A 23778-nucleotide genomic window follows, 5' to 3' on the forward strand; every position below is an offset into this window, starting at 1 on the left:
CTCTCATGAATTGGTAAGTAGCTTAGACATTTTGTGTGGCTTTCTGTGACTTCTTTGGAACTATTGCATTCACATTCAAGGTGTTATTGTGCATCTCATGCAATTCTTCTAGGTTTTCTTACAAAAGTACATGATTGGGTAAAGATTTTGTTGATGGTTGGTGGGCTTAACAGAGGGTGGAGAAGTCTACATGATTGGGTTATTCTTACTGATTTTATCTTTTTCTTTTTATTTTTGGTAACTGATAAGTTTCTTTTTCTCTTTGCTCTCTTATTTACTCTACAGATTTGTTTCTCTTTGCTCTTTTATTTACTAATATATATATGCATTTTATTTTGGTTGACATGGATATGGATTTGGATTTATAGATGTGTCTTGAATTTTGGATTTGCTGTCAAGGTGTTGCTTATTTGGTAGGTTATGCCTTATTTTGAAAGTTCTTGGGAATTAGTTGTTTAAAGTCTCCCTCTAGTAACGTGCTATAATTATTCAGTTTTAAAAGCCCTCTCTCATGTCACTTACACTTAGATGTACACTTAACCCAAACCAAACCAAACCAAGCCTTAAGTCCCATCAAACAACAATTTTAACATCTACACTAAAGATCGCTCCAATAACTCAGAAGCTGGTAAGAAGTTTCAACTTTCAAGCACCAACAATGATTTTCCAGCATTGACGACCTTGCTAGAGCCGATTTTTTTGCAACATGGGCTACTGTATTTTTGTGAAGAATTCAAATTAATACAATTCTGTTTCAGTCATTTGTTGACTATTTCTTGACAAATTTCTATATAGGTAAACTTCAACTATATATAGTATATAGTCTTTTACACTTGTGAATCACACATTTTCCTAAACTTCTTGTTATGCTAAGGCTTTTAATCTTGCATTATTATGGACATTTTAGAGTCATATTTCTGTAACTAGCTTCTTGTTTGGATAGGAGGGGTTTGATAATATGTTTATCAGTTGTTTGATGAAATGGTTATGTGAGATTGTGAACATATAGTCAGAAGGAGTGGCTAGTAGACAAGTTATGTTGAGCTTGTGAGTTTGTTTGTTTTTTGGACAGCATGAAAACAAAGAATCTGCCCCAAGTAGAGTGTTTTGAGATAGGGAGACATGAATTTGGTGACAGATGATTTTTGGCTCAAAATGAAGTTCATTGTGAGGAAAGTAGAACTTATATCTATAAGTTGCTTTGAGACTTGTATTGTGTTTTCCTGTTTTGTCCTTTCACTTTACCGGGTTTGTCTAATTTGAATGAAGGTTTTTTTCTTAATTATACAAAGAGTCTTGTATATATGTTTATATATATTCTTATAACTATCGTAGCAACCTACATAGTTTAAATTTTAAAATTTCATCTATTTTTTTTAAAATTAAAATAAAATTTTCATTATATAAATCTTGCACAATCATTCATCATGAAATAGTTTATTGGGACAGGTCTCTAATTACTTTGCATAGTCAAAATGTTGTCAAAAAATATTTTCCAAAACGAAATTGCTATTATGCTATACATACCATCATAATTTTTGTACAAGAGAGCATTTTTCATTTAAAATATTCACGAGTAAATATTATGCATGGAAATGCTCTGTCACATTTCTTTAACACAAGTAAATAAATTGAGATGATAAAATACCAGTGTTTTATGAATTACGAATTTAATTAAAATTTGTTTATTTTATTAGTCATCTCCATCAAGTGTTGAAGGCTTACAATTGGAGGAAACAATTTGTATTTGTTAACCCTTGTGTCGTTAGTGAAAAAACTATGGCTGGGGAGAAATCAAAATCAGTGTTGCTTGCAAGAAGATTAGAGGAGGCTATGCTAGAACAATTGGTTTTAATTCCTTATAATATTGGATAATTATCTAAAACTATTTATTTCATGTGTTCAAATGATAATAAACTTATTAAGCTTATACTTTTGACTTGTTCAATTGTAGGTACCATTGGATATTGTTAGTCATTGATCTAACATTGATGATTGTGTTTTTACTTGATCCGATTAATTCTAAAATAAACACAAGCTTTGAAATTGTAATAAACACGTAAGTTTGGCTAGTTCGTACATTTTTAAGCAATTTGAGTTACTCTAAAAATATTTTGACGTTTGGAATTTCTTTTGTAAAGTGCTTTGAAAATTTATGAAACTACCCAAAGGAGGAGGAGGACCAATCCAGTTTGGAAAGTAGTTCAGGTAATCAATATCATTTTCTCTAATTTTATCATACTTATATTATGCTAATGATTGTTCAGCTTGATCATAACACTTTATATATAGTTTCTAATAATAATGAAAATACTTTTATGTAGTCCCCACAACAACCTACAAACGTGGAATGTGGGTTTTATGTAATGCGGTATATGACAGACCTCATTAGAGATTAAAGCATCCTAAGAAAACAAAATGTGAGATAAATTCCAAAACTTTTATTACTATTATATTCATGATACTTGTACATCTTCTTCATTATCTAATTGTTTGTAAATAACCTCTTGTAGTTCAATGGAAAAAAAGACTTACACGGAAACCGAACTTGATGAAGTGCGAGTTGAATGGATTAATTTCGTACTAAAGAATATGAGTTGAAATCCAATGTAAGTATGATATAACTTCCGTTCTTTAAATTACTAATCAACAATTTCTTTAGTTGGTAAAGAATATATAATTACTTCAAGATTTCATTTTAGATTTGTTGATTCAATGTATATTTGGTTTTATGACTTTAAAATATCTGCTCATACATTGAAGATTTTCATTTTGGATTTATTGATTCTATGTATATGTCATATTTTTCTATGGTAATCCAAACAGTTTATATTAGTAACAACCAAAGTTGTTATTCATTTTCTATTGATGCAGGGGATGAAGAGTCAGTGTGATGAGAAAATGTTCAATTTTGTCTTTTGTAAGTCTCTACAAAAATATTAAGTTTATTCATATGCTTCTAGCGGTTTCTGAATTAATTTGTGTTTTTATTTTTCAGGTCAAAAATTTATTGGAGAAATGCAAAATATGGTCAAAGAATTCAATAACTTAGTTTTTTCAAGTTTTTTTTTTTTTTTTTAATATATGTAAGCACAGTTAAAAACTTTTTACTAATTCCTTTGTATATACTTTTTGAATATTTAACTTTCATTTATGAAATATATGACATTATTCCATTCAATATATGGTTGTGATTCAAAATATAGTATATAGTGTGTATTACATTCTTCAAATGCATATAACATGTGACCTTATCTGATTATTAATCACGTGTTTTATTAGATATTAATCACACTTAAAATCTGTGATCTAAATGTTTATTATCACAGGTTTTATTATTTATTAATCACATTTAAAAGATGTGATCTAAATATTTTAATCACACTTAAAAGGTGTGATCTAAATCTTATCAATCACACTTAAAAGGTGTGATCTAAATGTTATTAATCACACTTAAAAGGTGTGATTAAAAATGACCCCTTTTAATCACACTCCCAAAGATAACACTTTAATAAAACTAAAAAGGTGTGATTAAATAACAAACATCACACAAAAAAAGTGTGATCCTTATCTGTTTTTGTAGTAGTGCTATCACTAAATTGAAATGATAAAAATCCTCGGCTATGTTGGCTTGTGCTGGATTTTTTCTTGAACTCCCTCCATCCTTGCAAACGTGACAATCCTTAACGCGATGTCTATCTTTGCCGCACACAAAACACTTTCCTTTGAACCTCTTGTTGAACCCGTTGTTGATCCCTTTGTTGATCTTACTAGTGGATCCTTGTTTGGGACCATTGCTATCATGCTTCTGCTTCTTGTTGTTGAACTTTGACTCTTGTCCATGTTCCACAACATTTGCTTTAGCTTGCATGACATGGTTTCCTGACTTCTTGTCGGAACCACGGTTGTCCTCCTCAATCCTGAGCCGTGTGCTATCAGTTCTTCCAATTTCATCTCCTTGCGCTAATGCTTTAAATAATTCTTGAATTCTTTCCAAGATAGTGGCAATTTTTCAATGATTGCTGCTATTTGGAAAGATTCACTGAGAACTATCCCATTCGCATGTATGCCATGGAGAATTAATTGGAGATCTTGAACCTGGCTAATAATCGTCTTGGAATCCATCATTTAAAATATAGAAAACGGCCGACAACAAATTTCTTTGTATAGGCGTCCTTTGTCTTATACTTATGATCCAAAGATTTCCATAGTTTTTTAGCAGTGCTTTTGACACTATACACATTGTACAGTGTATTGTCCAACCCATTGAGGATATAATTCGGACATAGAAAACCATCATGTTTCCATGCATCAACTGTGGCAACCACTTGCTGGTCAGTGTCTCCCTCGTTCAGTGCCGGTGCTTTTTCAAGAGTGAAGCGAGCCAAATTCAATGTGGTAAGATAAAACATCATCTTTTGTTGCCATCTTTTAAAATCATTTCCATTGAATTTTTCTGGCTTCTCCCCATGATTTACCGGTACTGCTGGAGTACCCACTGGCACAATAGGTGTGGGGCTTTGAGTAATAACAGTCTTAGTACTGTTTATTTTAGTTGTCATAATTTTAACGAAATAATAAGACACCAATCACAAATTTATACAAAAAAGAATTTACACACAAAATATACATAATAATATTTTGTAACAAAATTCCAATGATAAACAATATATTACTACTATGTTATCAAAGAAATCATTAAACAGTATATTACTACTATTTAAGAAATTAAACAGTATATGACTACTATTTAATTTTTCGAAGCAAAATATTCGTCTGTCTAACAAAAAAATAAATAAAAAAATGGAAATGTATTTTAAGATTGTTACACCCACAGTGGTGTGTGTGTATAAATTAAATAAACAGTAAAATAAAATAATTCAGAAAATAATTATATAAATTAAATTTTGAATTAAACCCTTACAGAAATTAATGTTGAGGCTTGTGTTGGATGCAATCTCCTTAAAATAAATTTTGCCCTCGCTCTGGTGCTTCGAGTGTTAACAGTATCTACTTTCTGGGATACAACGACTAACGCTTGAATTTGCAGCACTACAAAACCAAGTCTGGCGAACCAAATTATGTAGTAACTCTCTCTTTTTCTTCCTAAAATTAAATGCAGAATAGATGCAGAAAAGCACAGAGAAGAAGGACAAAATTCTGATAGAAAATTTTGATCCAAGAAATACCAGAAGGCTGGCTTTTTATAGGAGAAATAGTGGCTATTCCGAACAGGTAGAAACCTGTTCGGATAGATTGAATAGGTACTTGGACAGATTTGAATTTGTTTGGACAGATTCAATTTGAATTGAACAGGTATGAACCTGTTTTGAACCCTTTGAACCTGTTCAGGTGGGTCTGAACCCATTAGGGATCTGTTTGGGTGAAGAAAAAATTCTGAACCAATTTATTTGAAATTTTGAAAACAAAATTAAAAATAAATAATTCAAATTCAAATGTTTTTGGCCCAAAAAGATAAATATTGGGCTAGACAAGCCTAACCCAACCTCACACCACGCACCCGTGCCCAAGCGCAAGCCTAGCCCGCCTGACCAATCGGACGGATGGCGGCGACGGCGCCGCCACGTGAGTGTGGTTTTTGTTTTGGGTCCAATGGGTCTAACTCACTTTACCCATAACTTCACCCTGTCATAAACTTGGGCACCCTTTAGGGTCTATCCCAAGTATCCCAAGCTAAGGTATATAAACCCATTCAAAACCTTAAGCCTTTCCAATGTTGGACAAGCACATTTCACAAATGTGTAGAATGAGAGAGAGAGAGAGAGAGAGAGAGAGAGAGAGAGAAAAAGAGTTATAGCCAAACACCATATAAGGCTATAACCAATAAACTTTGCAATATAATTAAAATAATGTCATAATTAGTATTATAATAAATCATAACTAATGCCACAACATATATAACAAATCATAACTAATACCGTAATAAATCATAATCAAATATCTTAAAAATCAAACTAAATGACATACTGTAGGTATCCTTTTGAGGTGTATTACATAGAATTTCTCAAAAGGAATATATCTAAGTCCTAATTTAAGACTACGTTTAATTGACGGGAAATAAAAGAAAATGACATGCATGTTTGATTGTCTTGGGAAAATATGGGTCTCATTATAATGAATTTAGGTAATTCTAGAAGCAGTGATGCTAGGAATACATAGATTAGAATGGGATGTAGACTCTACACCATTTATGAGATATTTATGTTGTATTTCGAGTTTGGTCTGTTGAAACAATCTTCTGTCTAAAATAAATAATATGAAATAAATCAAATAAATAAAAAATAAATTATTTACAGAATTTATTTATTGAAATGAACAAGTACTGAATAGATCAAGTCGAGTGTGTGACACTCTATCCTTAAGACAGATTCGTCCCAAGATATAATGATCTAACGTAGATTCTCTTAGCACTAAACACAATCTGTACGGCAAACAAACCTATGTTTAATACTCTCAGAAATTTTCCTAAATTAATATGTAGAATATAATGCACGAGAGCAAAATGAGAGGCAAACAAAGGAATTTCATAATGTAGAAATCTACTGGAATGGTCCAATATTTATAGGCAAGTGGTGACTGTTAGGAAAGACCCGAATAGGTATGATTCAAACCTGAAGAGGCCTGATTTCAATTCGAACAGATACGGTTTCAATTTGAACAGGGGCAAACTTGTTTGAACCTACCGGACATTTAATCTGTCCGATTTAACCTATTTGAACTTGCTGGAAATTGGACTGAAAAAAAGGGCATTGTTTGGACAGAAAAATTTGGTGCAAAAATTAAATTAATTTCATTTAGAAATTTAAATAATTTTCCCGTCAAGAATTTGAAAAAAATCAAATGAATTTTGTCCAAAAAATTAATGTTAGGATCCTACCCACAACCCAGCCCGGCTCGAATGGACAACGGCAGCGGCTTAGGCGCATGTGTTGTGGTTTGAGTCAAGGCTCACTTTGTCCATAACTCCTCCCTTCTACAAACTTGGGGTGCCTCAAGTATTCCCACCTAAAGCTTATATACCCACATAAGCTTACTTAAAGTTTCAATGTGGGACAACCATTTCAAAGAAACCCACATTTAACTCTTTAATTGTCCATTCCATGAACTCAAAAACGAAGTCAACTTCCCATTCACTTATAAATAGTTTTGACGAAGCGTTTTCACTATGTGACTTGACATGTGGTAAGGAACACGTTACCTCTTTGGACCCACCTCAAAAGACATGTGGGCTCTACTTAAATTTGGGCTCAAAATTATCCCAAAATAAGCCTATAAAACCATAATTCCAACAATCCCCTACATGAATGGAATTTGACAGAAAGAAAATGCAATACCATGATCTAATTACAGAGAGTACATAAATTAAAAATATTCTACAAATGATAGGTAGCTTTTAGCTTTGAACCTTCCCTTGTGAGACACTATCGGATTTACTAGCTATCTAGTAAACATGATGTTTTGAACTATTTAGCCATTTGTATAAACCAAGACAATAGAACTCACATAGTATATTACCAGACAAAGTTTAGTTCTCACTATTGTGTTCATTTTGGCCCTGAACAACCCGGTATTTCATGAGTACTCTAGAGAATTGTAACCCTTCACAAATCTCATAGAACCGGCCCAGTTCACAGTCATATAGGTGATTCTTATGAAGAGTATCCTGCCATACTCCACTAAGTATTCCTAGATATAAGAATCATTAAAATTATTACTTAGCCTAAAACGTTATAGACATCACTATTTCATCATAGAAATGGGTAGGAGTTTGACTCTCCAGTGATCGTTATGAGTCATACACAATTCGGTTGTCCCTTTGAACCTAGATCTCTGGATATCCAATTAACTAGGTTGGGTTGCCGTTATGGTAACTCTTATTTAATAGACTTAAGTCTCATTCCGCTCGATAAATTCTCAACTAACTCTCTTGCTAACCCTCTGGTTAATGGATCCGCTATGTTGTCTTTAGACTTCACATTTTCAATAGAAATTGTACGGGGAGCAAATATTCCGGCGTGCCCGTATTCCTTTCTTCCTAGCTCCGTCGATGTCCGATCACCTGCGAGCAAGTAATGGTGAGCTACCCGGCGGTGTGTGGCCGGAAAAACCCTCCGACGGTCAAGTTAGCACACACCTTAGAGGGAATAGAGAGAAGGGAGAGAGTGTTTTAGTGTAAGGATTTCTTACAGATATGTTCGTGTCCCGCGTATGGGGGGCGCAGACATGCTTATATACCTTCTGAGCCCCATATCCACTCCCTGTCATCTCCTGACACGTGGCTCTGCTATCCCATCTGTCAGCATAAACCATGCCATTCATCACCTGCTCTCAACTGCCTGTCAGCACAGCTGGAGCTCGGCAGCCGAGCTGCCCTTCCTCAGTCATACCATGCTTCATACCTCAAGCGCCTAACCGGATAGAAACACGGAGGACCGGGCTAAGCGGCATCCCGACCGAGCCTAGCCCGGATACTTCGATCGGCCTTCCTGCCGACCATACAGTCTCCTCGGCTGACCATGCCTTTCCGGGCACCAGCCACTCAACTTCCTCGGTTGTCCATGCCTTCCTGGGCGCCGGTCACTCGGTCAATCCGGCTTTGGCCATCCTCGGAAAGAACATCCCGGTCTGACCGGTCGCTTCCCGGCTGAGCAATTTCTGTACGGTCCGGGGTGGCTCACACTCGGTCCAAACTCAGCCCGGCCCAAGTTTTGGCTCCCCTTCTCTGGGCGAACAGTGGATCATCTCGGCCCAATGCGCTGCTGGGCTCTCAACCTGATCGGTCAATATCTCGACCCAACCCCAGATCATAAATTACCCTCTCAATTGCCCCTTAATTCCGTCCGCGGAAGCGTGACTGGGATTATTCACTTCGACCGAGATAACATCTCTCCGGTCGTCAAGACGCCAAGCCTTCACCGAGCTAATCTGCTATCCTTCCCCGGTCATGTTCCTCGGCTTACAGCCTTTTCGTCGAAAGTAGCTCGGCTGGCTCTTCGTCTCTTCATCCCGTCGCTTCAATCCTGACGTAGCCATAAATGGGGACACGTGGCGTGCTCCCATTGGTCATCGAGAAGCCAACCCGCCGTTCTTGTCAGATTTTGAATTTGGGCGGTCTCTTTCGCCTATACAAACTCCCCCCCCCCCATCGTTCCATTTTTTTCCTACTGCTGCCTCCATCTCTGACGATTCTGAAGCTCAAGCTCGACTGCCATTCTGCCATTCTTCGTGTTGAGGAAGAACACCTTCAGCCCTTCACAGGTAAGATACTCAATCCCTCTTATGTTGCTATTTTCTTTTACTTTACACACATTAGGGCACAAAAACGTAGCATTTAGGGCAAAGGCCATGGAATCCGTCCCAAACGCCCCAACTGTTCTTGGTGTTCTTCGTCTTCCTGAAGAACACTGAAGAACTGGGGTGAACCGGGCTTTGGGCCTTCTTTTGATCCAAAAAACCGACCAAACCGGGATAACAACATGTTTGTTTCAACCAAGATGAAAACCGAGATAACAAAAGGACTTGGCCGTTCAACCGGGCTAACATCTGGTCCGCTTGGGCGACCGGGCTCCTTAGATAGAATAGACAACCGAGGTGGTTTGGCACACTTAATGACCGAGCTAAATCCAGCACCTTCGCGCTACCGCGCTAACACTTGCCATCCTTTTCCTGCAGAGTCCAAGGGGACCACTGTCATTCCTGAGGCTCTCAGGACCGGGCAACATCCAATACCCAGAGCCAAACCCCTCAGCCGGGATACACTAAGCCGGCCAAAAATGGGGAAGTTCCGCTTCCTAGTGGATACTCCGGCTGCGCTGGCTACGTTCAGGGAGGACTACGGCGTCCCGGCCGATGTCCACCTGCAGCTCGCAGAAGAGGAGACCACACCTTGGGGTAGGGAGGAGTGCCCCTTCACCGTGCTATCCATCGTTGAAGGGGGTCTTCGTTTCCCGCTCAACCCTCTTATAACCGAGTTCCTCCGCCGCACCGGGCTAGCACCCACACAGGTGTCCACCAACACTTATAGAATAATCAACGGCGTTCACGAATTGAACCAACGGCTAGGCACCAACTTAGGCCTAGCCGAGATATTGAGGCAATATACAATGGGCCACACCGGTGACGGCCTAGCTTACTACTTGAAAATAAGACCGGGCAAGGAAAAAATCGTAACCGGCACCCCGGACAAAGATATGCACGACGATGATTTTTTTTGGGTGTCCGGCAATTACGAAACAGCCGAGGTGCCGGGCTGGTTCATAAGCAAGGACTTCGGTTCTTCATGTAAGCCACTCAAACTTGCTCGGTGAACTTAATTCTTTAGTTTAACTAACCGGTTTCCCTGTTTCTTTTGCAGCTATCCAAGCCTTGCAAGCCAACTACCAATTCCCCAACGTCGAGGCAATTCGGGCCGTGCTTAGGTACCGTCACCGAGACTGCAACGAGTTGCTCCGCTACACACTGACTTACAGATATTCTGCTCCGCGCCGGAGTAGAGTAACCGACTTCCTCAGAGCTCCTTCGCCTCCTCCAGATCCAACCCTACCAGACGTCCCATTAATCCGGTTAACCGACGAGCAAGAAATGGCCAAAAGATCTCGGATCAAAAACCTTCTAACCGCGACCTCAGCCGAGATACCGAGCGTAACCACCCGCTCCCCGGCTGCCGGTCAATCGAGTGCAGCCGTGGTAGCCCTTGCTTCTCCAGTTCCAGCTGCCGGGCAATCTGCCAGAGAAGCGCGCCGGGCTGGAAAAAGACCAAGGGCAGATCCCTCCGCCGAGCTCGTCGCCGAGCTGACAACCGAACATCCAGCTGAAACTCCTGCCCCCGTGCCCGCTTGGCGTCCTCAGCTGAAGCACCGGGGACAGGACATCCCGGCGACTGCTTCGATCAAGGCTGACAAAGAACACTTGCTCGCCTTCGATCTCTCCAAAGCATTTCTCCTACTGGGCGACGTGGTAGGCAGTGACCACGTCCCTGACACCCGGCTGGTAAAATCTTCCGTGAAGTCCATGGCCAGGGTAAGTCGACGTTCTTTTTAACATTTCACAAGTGTTTGCTCGGTCCTTCTTGCTCGGTCCCTTTCTGATGTACTTTGCTTCTTTGTGCAGGCCATTCAGAAACAACATTTGGTCTTGGAGCGCATCCACCGGCTTAGGCAGAAAGCCAATGACACTGCCAGCCAGGTTGAAAGCCTTCAAGCCGAGCTCAGCCGGGCTAAAGCTTCTCTCGAGATAGCCAACAATGATAATAACAGGCTGCTCGGTCAACTGAATGCAGCCGAGAAAAAACATAGCGAGCTCCAGGCCGAGGTTGACACTCTGAAGAAGGAGAAGAGGAAGGCTTGCCGGGCTGCCAACAACGCGGGTTTCAACGAGGCCGAGAAGAATTACCAGAAGCAAGTCTTTGCAACACAAGACATATACTTCAAGGCTGGCTGGAAAGCCGCTTGCGAACAGCTCGGCCAGGGCTCTGACACCGACGTTTTTGCCAATCCTCCCAAAGCTTCACTACCGGTCTATCTCGTGCCATATGCCAACGATGTTTTCAGCGCTTTACAGACTGAGGCCGAGGAGGGACTTGAAGATGGGGACGGGGAGGCAGATTCTGAGGAAGAAGAGGCCGAAGTGCAAGAGTAGCCCGGCAATGAGGAGCCCGGTGAACAAGATACCGGTCCAACCGTTGACCTTGAAGCCGGCGAGGACGAATTCACTCATCTATCCCCTCTAGTTTAATTTTCTTCTCTTTTGTATTTTTGCTTTCAACACTGCTGATGTAACCGGGCTTGGTCCCCACTTTTTGTAATGAATTTCTTATCAATGAAAATTTAAATTTTTGCAAGTGTATGCACGGTTGTAATCAGTTCTGTCTTCAGCAAAACATCTCGGTATAACTCATCGAACCGGAATACATAACACGGTCTAAGTAATTCAGCAGAACAAGACCAATTCATGAACCGAAATAGCCATCTCGGCTGTAACAAAGTTGAACAAATCAACACTTCCAACCGGAATACACTATCTCGGTTGGGAATGCAAAGTTGGACAAGACACCAACTCTTCCAACCGGAGTACATCATCTCGGTTGGGAATCCAAAGTTGGGCAAGACACCAACTCTTCCAACCGGAGTACATCATCTCGGTTGGGAATCCAAAGTTGGGCAAGACACCAACTCTTCCAACCGGAGTACATCATCTCGGTTGGGAATCCAAAGTTGGGCAAGACACCAACTCTTCCAACCGGAGTACATCATCTCGGTTGGGAATCCAAAGTTGGGCAAGACACCAACTCTTCCAACCGGAGTACATCATCTCGGTTGGGAATCCAAAGTTGGGCAAGACACCAACTCTTCCAACCGGAGTACATCATCTCGGTTGGGAATCCAAAGTTGGGCAAAACACCAACTCTTCCAACCGGAGTACATCATCTCGGTTGGGCATCCAAAGTTGGGCAAGACACCAACTCTTCAAGCCGGAGTACAACATCTCGGTTGGGCATCCAAAGTTGGGCAAGACACCAACTCTTCCAACCGGAGTACAACATCTCGGTTGGGCATCCAAAGTTGGGCAAGACACCAACTCTTCCAACCGGAGTACAACATCTCGGTTGGGAATCCAAAGTTGGGCAAGACACCAACTCTTCCAACCGGAGTACATCATCTCGGTCCGTAACATAAAAATAATAATCCAAGTGCTGATGCAAAATGACTTCTATAATTTGACAAAAAGAATTACATTATGCTTTGCAAGCCAAAAAATTGCTTTACAAAAAGAGGAAAGTAAAAAGCTTAAAAATAATACAATTTCAAGCTGGCCGCATTCCATGGCCGGGGTATGGCTCTTCCCTCCAGATCCTCCAAGTGATAAGCCCCCTTGCCAGCCAGACCAGTGATCTTGTAGGGTCCTTCCCAATTTGCCCCTAGTTTGCCTTCTCCTGGCACCAGGGTGTTGCCCATAATCTTCCTCAAAACCCAATCCCCAACTTTGAACGGTCTGGGGTGCACTGTCTTGTTATACTTCTTGGAGAGCTCTTGTTGGTAGGCGGCCACATGGATGAGGGCTTTCTCCCGGCGCTCTTCCGCTAGGTCCAGCTCCAAGGCAATAGCCTCGGCATTTAGCTCGGGATCAAAACTCTCGGTTCTGAGGGTAGGTATTTCAACTTCCAAGGGTATGACCGCCTCCATGCCGTAAGCCAAAGCAAATGGAGTTTCCCCGGTTGAACGTCGCGGGGTTGTCCGGTATGCCCAAAGTACACTGGGCAATTCCTCAGCCCACTTTCCCTTGGCCTTTTCCAGCCGTTTCTTCAACCCATCCAGGATAGTCTTGTTCGACGCTTCGGCTTGACCATTGGACTGCGGGTAGGCCGGGGTGGAGTTGTAGAATTCTATCTTCAGATCTTCACAAAATCCTCTGAATAGGCGACCGTCAAACTGGGTGCCGTTGTCAGAGATCAAAATCTTGGGGACGCCAAACCGCGTGACAACGTTCTGCCAGACAAATCGCTTCACGTCTTTCTCTTTGATGGTTGCCAAGGGCTCAGCTTCAACCCACTTTGTGAAGTAATCTGTGGCCGCGATGAAGAATTTCCGGTTGCCCGGTGCTGTTGGCAATGGTCCCACTATATCTAGCCCCCACATGGCGAAAGGCCAAGGACTGGTGAGGGGAAGAAGTTCCCTGGCAGGCTGGTGGATCTGATGGGCGAATTTCTGGCATTTCTCGCACCTGCGGACATATTTTTGCGCGTCGGCCTGCATGCACGGCCACCAGTACCCCTGCGAAATAGCTCGGTAGGCCAAGGACCTGCCCCCGATGTGGCTGCCACAAATGCCTTCATGAATTTCAAACAAGAAGGCCTCCACACTGTTCGGGTGCACGCACTTGAGATACGGACCGGTGAAGGACTTCTTATACAACACGCCTGATGGAGAGAGCCAAAACCGCTCTGACTTCACCCGGATTTTGTGTGCTTCTTTCTTGTCCGCTGGAAGAGTCCGGTCTCTGAGGAACAAGATCAAGGGGTCCATCCATGAAGGACCTAGCTCGGCGCAGAGTACATCCGTCTGCCCGGCGGTTTCAATGCTTGGCCGCGGAAGAAAGTCAATCAACAGGGGGTTTGGAGAAGTGCTATCTACCATGGAAGCGAGGCCGGCGAGTTCATCAGCCCGGCTGTTTTCTTCCCGGCCAATCCGCTGGACTCTGATTGCCTCAAACTGCTTGATATGGTCTCTGACCAGAGATTGGTACTTCGCCATCCTGTCGTCCTTCGCTTCATAAATCCCTGAAACTTGGTTAACCACAAGCTGGGAATCACTATATACCAGAAGCTCGGCAGCCTTCATTTGAATTGCGCTCTTGAGCCCAGCAAAAAGCGCCTCGTACTCAGCCTCGTTGTTAGACGCCGGGAAGCCGAGTGTGATAGAATGCTCAATGGTTAGGCCGTCCGGGGATATAAGAACGATACCTAGGCCGGCACCATGACGGTTGGACGCTCCATCAACAAAAAGCTTCCACATGTCCCCCACAAAAAGCTTCCAGCAGTCAGATGGGTCCTGAGAGTTGCGAAGGGCAATGGGATCACAACTGCTCAGCTGTGCGGTGTCAAGTTTGGTGTTGACCGGTTCAAATTCAGTGCCCCTTGGTGATTCGACACCGGACTCAGCAAGTTGGTCCGTAATGCCCAAGTCCGTAGGCGAATCACCAGGTTGCGGTGTGAAGCCGGCCGCAGGTTCTGAGCTGCCTGGAACCATTCCTCCCCCCCTTGAGGATTCGGCACCGGACTCAGCAAGTTGGTTCAGAATGCCCAAGTCCGTAGGCGAATCATCAAGTGCTGAGCTGTGTGGAACTATTCCTTCCCCCCTTGGTGATGCGGTACCGGACAGAGTGGATGGGTTGGTGATACACAACTCCGTCATCGCAGCACCGGGAGGTATTACCGTGCAAACTGAGGGAATTTCGATGGTGCGCGCTAACTCCGCGGCGCGACCTTCTGCAGCTGGTAGTTCCTCGGTTGGCATTATGGGCGTCTCATCATCTGCCTCGGCAATGTCGACCGGGCATACCGGATGAGTGCCAGGTGAGAACTCGGCAACAAAATCGGCCAAGGTTTGGGCTTTGATTGCGGTGCGCGGCTGGAACTTCACATCGAACTGTCCCAACTCGACCGCCCATTTTAATATTCGGCTTGAAAAGTCTGCGCGCTCAAACAAGGCCTTGAGGGGGAACTCGGTCAGTACGACGATGGTATGGGCGTGAAAATAATGTGCCAATTTCCTCGAAGCCATCATCAGTGCCAACGCAAGCTTTTCCAGCGGCAAGTACCTCGTCTCAGCCGGCAGCAAGGTCTTACTTACGTAAAAATTTGGGAGGTGCTTGATTCCTTCAGCCCGGACTAACACCGCACTTACTGCGTGCTGGGAGACGGCAAGGTAAAGGTAGAGTTCCTCACCGGGCTCTGGTGTAACCAACAACGGCGGAGAAGACAAATAATCTTTGAGCTCGGCCAAAGCTCGGTCACACTCGTCATCCCATGAGAACTTTGACTTCAATGCTTGAAAGAAAGGGCGGCAGCGATCTGATGACCGGCTTATAAATCGATTAAGCGCGGCGGCCATCCTGGCCAGATGCTGCACGTCCTTAGCCGAGCTGGGTTGTTTCAATTCTTGCACGGCTCTGATCTGAGTAGGGTCTGCTTCGATGCCTCGGTTCGTGACTAAGAATCCCAAAAATTTCCCGGATCCCACGCCAAAGGCACACTTCGAGGCGTTCAAGCGCAGCTTGTGCTTCTTCAGAATGGCGAACATCTCGGCTAAGTCGGACAAATGGTGTGCCTCATGTCGGCTCTTTACCACCATATCATCGATGTAAGCCTCCATTGTCCGGCTGAGCAAAGGAGCGAACATTTTGGTCACCATCCTCAGAAAGGTTGCCCCGGCGTTTTTCAAACCAAAGGGCATAACTCGATAGCAGAAGAGTCCCCTTGGAGTTGTGAAAGAGGTGATCTCTTGGTCAGGCCCATGCATGGCAATCTGGTGATAGCCGCGGTACGCATCCAAGAAACTGAGCCGATTGTGTCCAGCCGTCAAATCCACTAGCTGGTCAATGCGCGGCAAAGGGAAGCTGTCTTTCGGACAAGCTCGGTTGACTGTCTTGTAGTCGACACAAACTCGCCACTTTCCATTTTTCTTGGGCACCACTACCGTGTTGGAAATCCACCGAGGGTAGTGCACTTCCTGTATTGCTCGTGCCTCAAGCAAGTTCTTTACCTCCTCTGCTACTACCTCGGCGTGATGCAGCGCCGATCTCCTTGTTCGCTGGATGACTGGCTTTGCTCCAGGGAAGACGTTGAGGTGATGGCAGATAAAGCTTGGGTCAAGACCAGGCATGTCGTAGGGCGACCATGCAAAGACTTCGATGTTCGCCATCAAAAACTCAATCATCTCGGTTCTCTCCATGGCCGAGAGACTTGAACCGAGCAAGAAGAATCTGTCCGGCTGCTCGGCATCAATCCGCACCTCAACCAATTCTTCAACAGCCTTGTCTTCTGCTTTGGTGCCAACATCATCCAAGACACTCCGGTCCTCCGGTCCCTCGATCATTTGAACGAATCCTTTGGCAGCCCGGCTCCCGTTGACCGCCATGAAGCACTGCTTGGACATGACCTGATCACCCCAAATCTCCTCGATTGTCCCCATAGCCGAGGGGAATCTCATCACCTGGTGGTAGGTCGATGCTACGGCTTGCATGGCGTGAAGCCATCCTCTTCCAAGGATAAGGTTGTACGTTGAAGGCACTTGTAGCACCCAAAACTCCACTTGCTTGACCACGGATCCCGCTTTGACCGGCAGGATGATCTTTCCCAATGGCCATTCCGGCTGCGAGTTAAATCCAACCAGTGGCGAAGTGGCCGGAGCCAAGTCTGTCTCACGGAGTTTGAGCTGTTTGAACGCATCATAATACATGATCTCGACCGAGCTTCCCTGATCGATCAAGATCCGTCTAACATCAAATTCTTTGACGCGTAATGTTACTACAAGAGCATCGTTGTGCGGCGTCTGGATACGCTCTAAATCCCTTGAGGTGAAACTAATCACATCTTTCTCCTCTGTCTTCCCCCTTTTGATGGCAGGCTGTACTGACAAAACTTCCCTCATATGCTCTGCCTTCTTGATCATGCCCCGGAGTTCGCAAACGCGCTCCGGTTCCACGATGCCGTGGATGACATTAATAACTCCTTGTGGTGGTGCATCTCGGTCATCCTGTCCCCTGGGATCGACCGGAGCCTGGTTTGGTTTCACGCCGCCATCAATGTAAAGGTCCAGATGCCCGGCCGCAACCAATTCTTCCAAATGTTGTCGCAAAGGCAGACAATCCTCAGTCCGGTGGCCCCTCTCCCGGTGAAACGTACAACGATACCGCGGATTGTACCCCTTTTGTCCATCGCCCAACTTAGCAGGAAACCGGACATACTCCTCGTCTCGGATTTCGCAAAGTATGCGATAGATTGGAATCTTGAAGACCGTGGTTATGCTTGTTCTTGCCTTCATTCTCCTGTTTGCGTCCTCAAGGTCATCACGGGGGTAGTCATCCCGGTCATTCCGACGTCCTTTACCCCGGTTTTTACGATTTGAACCTCGGTCTGATTCCTCTGCTCGGTCATTTGAGCGGCTGGACTCTTGCCCAACTGCGTGCACTTTGCCTGCTGTCTTCTTGTCTGTTCCGACCGGAGTGGCCTTCACGGTGGAAGCTGACGCATCATCCTCTACTCGGATGTGCTCATTGATGCACTGCATGAGCTGGCCCATGGAGGTCGGTTGGTGCATGGTAAGCGAGTCCCGCAGTCTATGTCCGACCGGAAGACCACGCTTATATTGCGTGATTGCAAGGTTGGCCGGGCAATCCAGGATCTCGTTGAAGGTCTCCCAATACCTTGAATTGTATGCCTTCAGTGCGTCGCACAGTTCCATCTTGACACTCAGCAAGTGATCGACTTCCTTTGGCGTTTTTGTGTTAGTTTTGAAGCGCGTAACAAACGCTTCGGCCAACTGATGCCACCGTTGTATGCTCCCTTCTGGCAACCTCTCAAACCACTTTAAGCCCAGCTCACCTAAACTGGACGGGAAGATTAGGCACATAAGTCCGTCATTCCGCCTATGTCCGGCCATGACCTGACGGAAGTGGCTCACATGCATATAAGGATCGGTTTTGCCGTCGTAGAGCGTGAACTTAGGCTGGTGGAAGCCTGCCGGAAGCGGTGTTGTTTCTATTTCCAGGGAAAATGGGGTGGCACTCAGCCTGGCCAGGTCTGTATCTTCAAATATTGGCACTGCTTGGCGGGGTGGAGGCATTCCGACCTCCTCACTGGCGTGAGCCCCGTAGGAGAGCCGCTGGAAAGCTGGTATTCTCTGAGCTTCGCGCCGGCGAGCCCGCTCCCTTAACACTGCCCGTAGGTCCTCTGACTGAGCAGAATAAGAGTATCTCGACGTCGTCGCCGGACGTGAGGGTTTGTAGGTACTGTCTTGCGCGCTAGACTTTTCTGCATGCACGTCGGAATCACCAACCTGGTAACTCCTGGTGATGGAAATGGACTGAGTACGTCGCTGACTCTGATCGCCTGACCGGCGGGACGGGGTGCGCTCACTGTGGTCTCCCACTCCAGCTACACCTTTCCCTTTGACATGCCGCTTAAGATCCTCCATCTCCGCCGCCATCCGCCTGATAACAGCGTCTTGGTCCTTTAACTTGCTCTCCAGTCGCCTGGCGTGTGAGTCTCTCCGCCGGTGACCGTCTGGACTCCGTGAACGCCCATGACTCCTTCCGCGCTTATCCCGCGCGTCTCCTGACTGTCCTCCAGTGGGCGTCCCCAAGTCAGCCATTGGATGGACGGCAGGAGGTCCCTCTCTCCTTCGGGTATACTCCGGGGTGGCTCCATCGATGGCGGACAACGGGAACTCGTCGTTGTTCGCCATGGACGGCGATCAGATGAACCTGGAAGACAAGGTTTTGTCTGAGAATTTCCCACAGACGGCGCCAATTGTACGGGGAGCAAATATTCCGGCGTGCCCGTATTCCTTTCTTCCTAGCTCCGTCGATGTCCGATCACCTGCGAGCAAGTAATGGTGAGCTACCCGGCGGTGTGTGGCCGGAAAAACCCTCCGACGGTCAAGTTAGCACACACCTTAGAGGGAATAGAGAGAAGGGAGAGAGTGTTTTAGTGTAAGGATTTCTTACAGATATGTTCGTGTCCCGCGTATGGGGGGCGCAGACATGCTTATATACCTTCTGAGCCCCATATCCACTCCCTGTCATCTCCTGACACGTGGCTCTGCTATCCCATCTGTCAGCATAAACCATGCCATTCATCACCTGCTCTCAACTGCCTGTCAGCACAGCTGGAGCTCGGCAGCCGAGCTGCCCTTCCTCAGTCATACCATGCTTCATACCTCAAGCGCCTAACCGGATAGAAACACGGAGGACCGGGCTAAGCGGCATCCCGGCCGAGCCTAGCCCGGATACTTCGATCGGCCTTCCTGCCGACCATACAGTCTCCTCGGCTGACCATGCCTTTCCGGGCACCGGCCACTCAACTTCCTCGGTTGTCCATGCCTTCCTGGGCGCCGGTCACTCGGTCAATCCGGCTTTGGCCATCCTCGGAAAGAACATCCCGGTCTGACCGGTCGCTTCCCGGCCGAGCAATTTCTGTACGGTCCGGGGTGGCTCACACTCGGTCCAAACTCAGCCCGGCCCAAGTTTTGGCTCCCCTTCTCTGGGCGAACAGTGGATCATCTCGGCCCAATGCGCTGCTGGGCTCTCAACCTGATCGGTCAATATCTCGGCCCAACCCCAGATCATAAATTACCCTCTCAGAAATAATTCAATTAGAGAGTGGTTGTCTCACGGTGTTATGTCGACTATGAATGTGTCGTAACTTACCGTTACACATATGACTCTGTGTTCTACCTATTGCTAATTGACTATCACAATGTATGCATATAGCAAGCACTAGTTTTGGCTACATTGGAATATCTTTAAGGAAGTGGCCAAGCCATTCTGCTTCTTCCCCTGCTTTATCTAAAGTTATGAATTCTGATTCCATAGTAGACTTAGCAATGCAAGTCTGTTTGAGAATTTTCAAGATACAACCGCACCACCAAGAATAAAGGCATATCCACTGGTGGATTTTGAGTCTCTAGTATCCGATATCCAAGTTGCATCACAATATCCTTCAAGTATTATTGGATATCTAGTATAATTAAGCCCAATGTTACGAGTAAATCAGAGATATCTTAGAACCCTTATAATTGCTTTTCAGTGTTCTATTCTTGGATTACTCGTATATCTACTTAATTTACTTATTGCATAAGCTATATTCGGTCGATTGCAGTTTATCAAGTACATTAAGCTTCCAATAATTTGGGCATACTCTAATTGAGAAATGTTTTCTTGTACATTTTTAGAAAGAAACAAATTAACATCCACAGGTGTTCTACCAAGCTGATCATCATCTTTGTTGAATTTGTCAAGTATTTTTCTCGATGTAATGTAATTGTGATAAAGCATAACCTTCTGACGTTTTGGTAATTTTCACACCAAGTATTACATTTTTTAGTAGTTTTAATCATATCATTATTACTACCTATGATGAGCATATCATCTATATAAAGACATACTATTACATAACATTTGTCTGTATTTTTAATATAAACACATTTGTCACATTCATTAATTTTGAATCCATTTGATATCATTGCCTTGTCAAATTTCTCATGTCATTACTTTGGCGCTTATTTTAAACCATATAATGATTTAACCAATTTACACACTTTCTTTTCTTTTTCTGGAACAAAAAATCCTTCTGATTGTTCCATGTAAGTTTCTTCATTTAACTCACTATTTAAAAAAGTTGTTTCACATCCATTTGATGAATTTCTAGATTGTTCAAAGATACAATGGCAATTAGTATTCTAATGGATGTTGTTCTAATAACTGGTGAGTATGTGTTAAAGTAGTCAAGACCTTCTTTTTGTCTATAACCTTGACCATAAGTCTTGTCTTGTATTTGTCAATTGATCCATCTTCTTTTATTTTTCTTTTGAAAATCCAATTATACCTAAAAGGTTTACAACCTGGTGACAAATCCACCAATTTCGAAGTGTGATTTTGCAGGATGGATTAAACTTCACTATTTACAGCCTCTTTCCATAAAGAAGCTTCAGGACTGGACATAGCTTCTTTGAAAGTTAAAGGCTCATTTTCTAACAAAAATGTTAGAAAATCTGAACCAAAAGATTTTGAGGTTCTAGCACGTTTACTACGCTTGATTCTTCTTCTTCATTTTGATCTATCTCTTACTCTTGTTATTAATCTTATTATTGATCATGACTAGTAATAGTATAATAAGATCTTTTATGAGTACTAGCCTCTTGTCCAGTTTTATTAGGAAACACATGTTTAAAGAAAGATGCATTCTAAGATTCAATAATAGTATTTACATGCATTTTGAAATGTTCTGACTTATAAATCAAAAACTAATATGCACTTATATTCATGGCATAACCAATAAATATGCAATCAGCAGTTTTAGGACCTATCTTAGTCTTTTTAGGACTAAGAATAGCCATTTTAGCCAAACACCTCCACACTTTTAAGTGTTTGTAAAATAGTACTCTCTCATGCCACAATTCATAAGGTGTTTGATTCACTTTCTTTCGGGGTACTTTATTAAGAATTTAATTAGTAGAAAATATTGATTTCCCTTACAAGTTCTGAGGTAATCCAAAACTTATTAGTATGGCATTCATCATTTCTTTTAAAGTCTTATTTTTCCTTTCAGCAATTCCATTTTGCTGAGGCGAGTAAGGAGCAGTGATTTAATGAATTATTTCATGTTTTTTACAAAACTCACCAAAAGGTGATTCATATTCACCACCTCTACCACTTCTTAGTTTTTTAATTTTCTTACCAAGTTGATTTTTAACTTCATTCTTATATTGAATGAAAGTTTTCAAAGTTTCATCCTTGGTTTGAATTATATAAACATAACTATATCTAGTATAGTCATCTATAAAAGTGATGAAATATTTTTTTCCACCTCTAGTTTGAATTGATTTAAAATTACAAATGTTACTATGAATTAATTCAAGTGGCTCCGTACTTTGTTCAATTGAATAAAAAGGAATTTTAGTTAATTTTGCCTCAACACAAATTTTACATTTATGATTTAAATCAAAGTTGTTGAACTCACCTAGTTAATAATTGCCGAGTATTTGAACGATGCCACTCAACTCTGTCTACTACATTGGAAGATGTTGTGTTCGGCATGCTTAAAGTCATGAGTTGATTTTGAAATGTCGAAATGATGCTGAGAAAAATGTATGCAATTGCTCTTGCTCAAGAGATTCATTATTGCCGACAAGCTTGTTGACGAAGGTGTGGTATCGAGCCTTAGTTGGGTCATATGGTGCATTTCCAGTAGATTATAGATACTCATCTAAGAGATGAGCTTGAGTGTTTCAATTGAGTTTCGGTTTGCCATTTGTCAATTGATGAATTTGGCATGAGGGAAGGTTTGGGCCATGTTTTGGTGCTTTCCATCGGCAACTCTCTTGGTTTGTTTTACTGGTTGCATGTGGAAGGTGGTGCTGCTACAAGGGTGGTTAGTACATCGCCGAGTAAAGCGAGATGGTGACCAACAAACCGTGATTGCATGAGCATGTCCTGTTTGTTGAGGTAGAGTTGATGCTTTGCTTCCCTTGGTCGGCAACAGATATTAACTGATCATGGTGCTATATTTTTGTTGTGTGATGTTACTAAGAAGTTTTCTATAGAGAGAAAATATAGGCACAAACTTTTGGTCGACAACTTTGCTTGTGCTTTGGCTTTACAATAATATTTATAGAGAAAGAAAATCAAGACCCAGATCTACAAATTTCGTTTTATTGTTGTAATTTTTTCTGTCAAGATTGATAATCATGAAATTTGTAAGCACGCATATATGTATATATAAACTTATCAATAAGAACCAACTTTAAAGTAATTGTAAAATAACCTTAGTCAGAAAGAAAAAAAGGTAAATATACCCAACCGTGGGTCTTGTTTTTAGAGAAATAGATTAGTTATATCAATCTTGCACAATCTATCACTACAAAAAAATTGACTTTTTGCGACGGTAAAATACCGTCACTAATACTCCTAATGCCGTCGCTAATACTTTTTGCGACGGTAAAATGCCTTTTGCGACGGCAAGAGGGGGGTCGCAACTGCAGGGGTTGCAAAAGAGTTTTTGCGACGGTAAGTGCCGTCGCTAATGTTTTGCGACGGCATTTTTTACCTTTTTGCGACGGCACCGTGCAGTCGCTAATAACGTTTGAAATTTCTTGACTTTTTTGCGACGACCTTATTTTACCGTCGCTAAAAATGTTATTTGAGACGACAAAAAATACCGTCGCTAATAGTCTTTTTCTTTAAAAAAAAACACTGTTTTTGCGACGGTGTGGTGCCGTCGCAAAAAGTATAAAAAATATGAAATTTTCTATTTTTTGCGACAGTATAATGCCGTCGCAAAAAATATTAAAAAATAATAAAATTTTTATTTTAAATAATAAAATTTCTATTTTTTGCAACAGTATAATGTCGTCGCAAAAACTAAAACCTATAACAAAATTAATAAAAATATTAAAAATTTCTATTTTTTCCGACGGTGGTGCCGTCTCTCACTCTCTAAGAGCTGATTATTTACATTCCATTCACAAAAACATCATAACA

General features: G+C 42.8%; 1 long non-coding RNA gene across 1 annotated transcript; it reads left to right on the forward strand.

The window, feature by feature from the left end:
• Positions 1-2298: 2298 nt before the first annotated feature.
• Positions 2299-3181, forward strand: LOC114317588 (uncharacterized). The gene is made up of 4 exons (XR_014356823.1): positions 2299-2420; positions 2514-2609; positions 2875-2920; positions 2999-3181. It is a non-coding gene; the product is annotated as an uncharacterized LOC114317588 (long non-coding RNA).
• Positions 3182-23778: the final 20597 nt, after the last annotated feature.

Source organism: Camellia sinensis, chromosome 15 (assembly GCF_055761805.1).
Source record: "Camellia sinensis isolate YWXY chromosome 15, ASM5576180v1, whole genome shotgun sequence".
Lineage (NCBI taxonomy): Eukaryota > Viridiplantae > Streptophyta > Magnoliopsida > Ericales > Theaceae > Camellia > Camellia sinensis.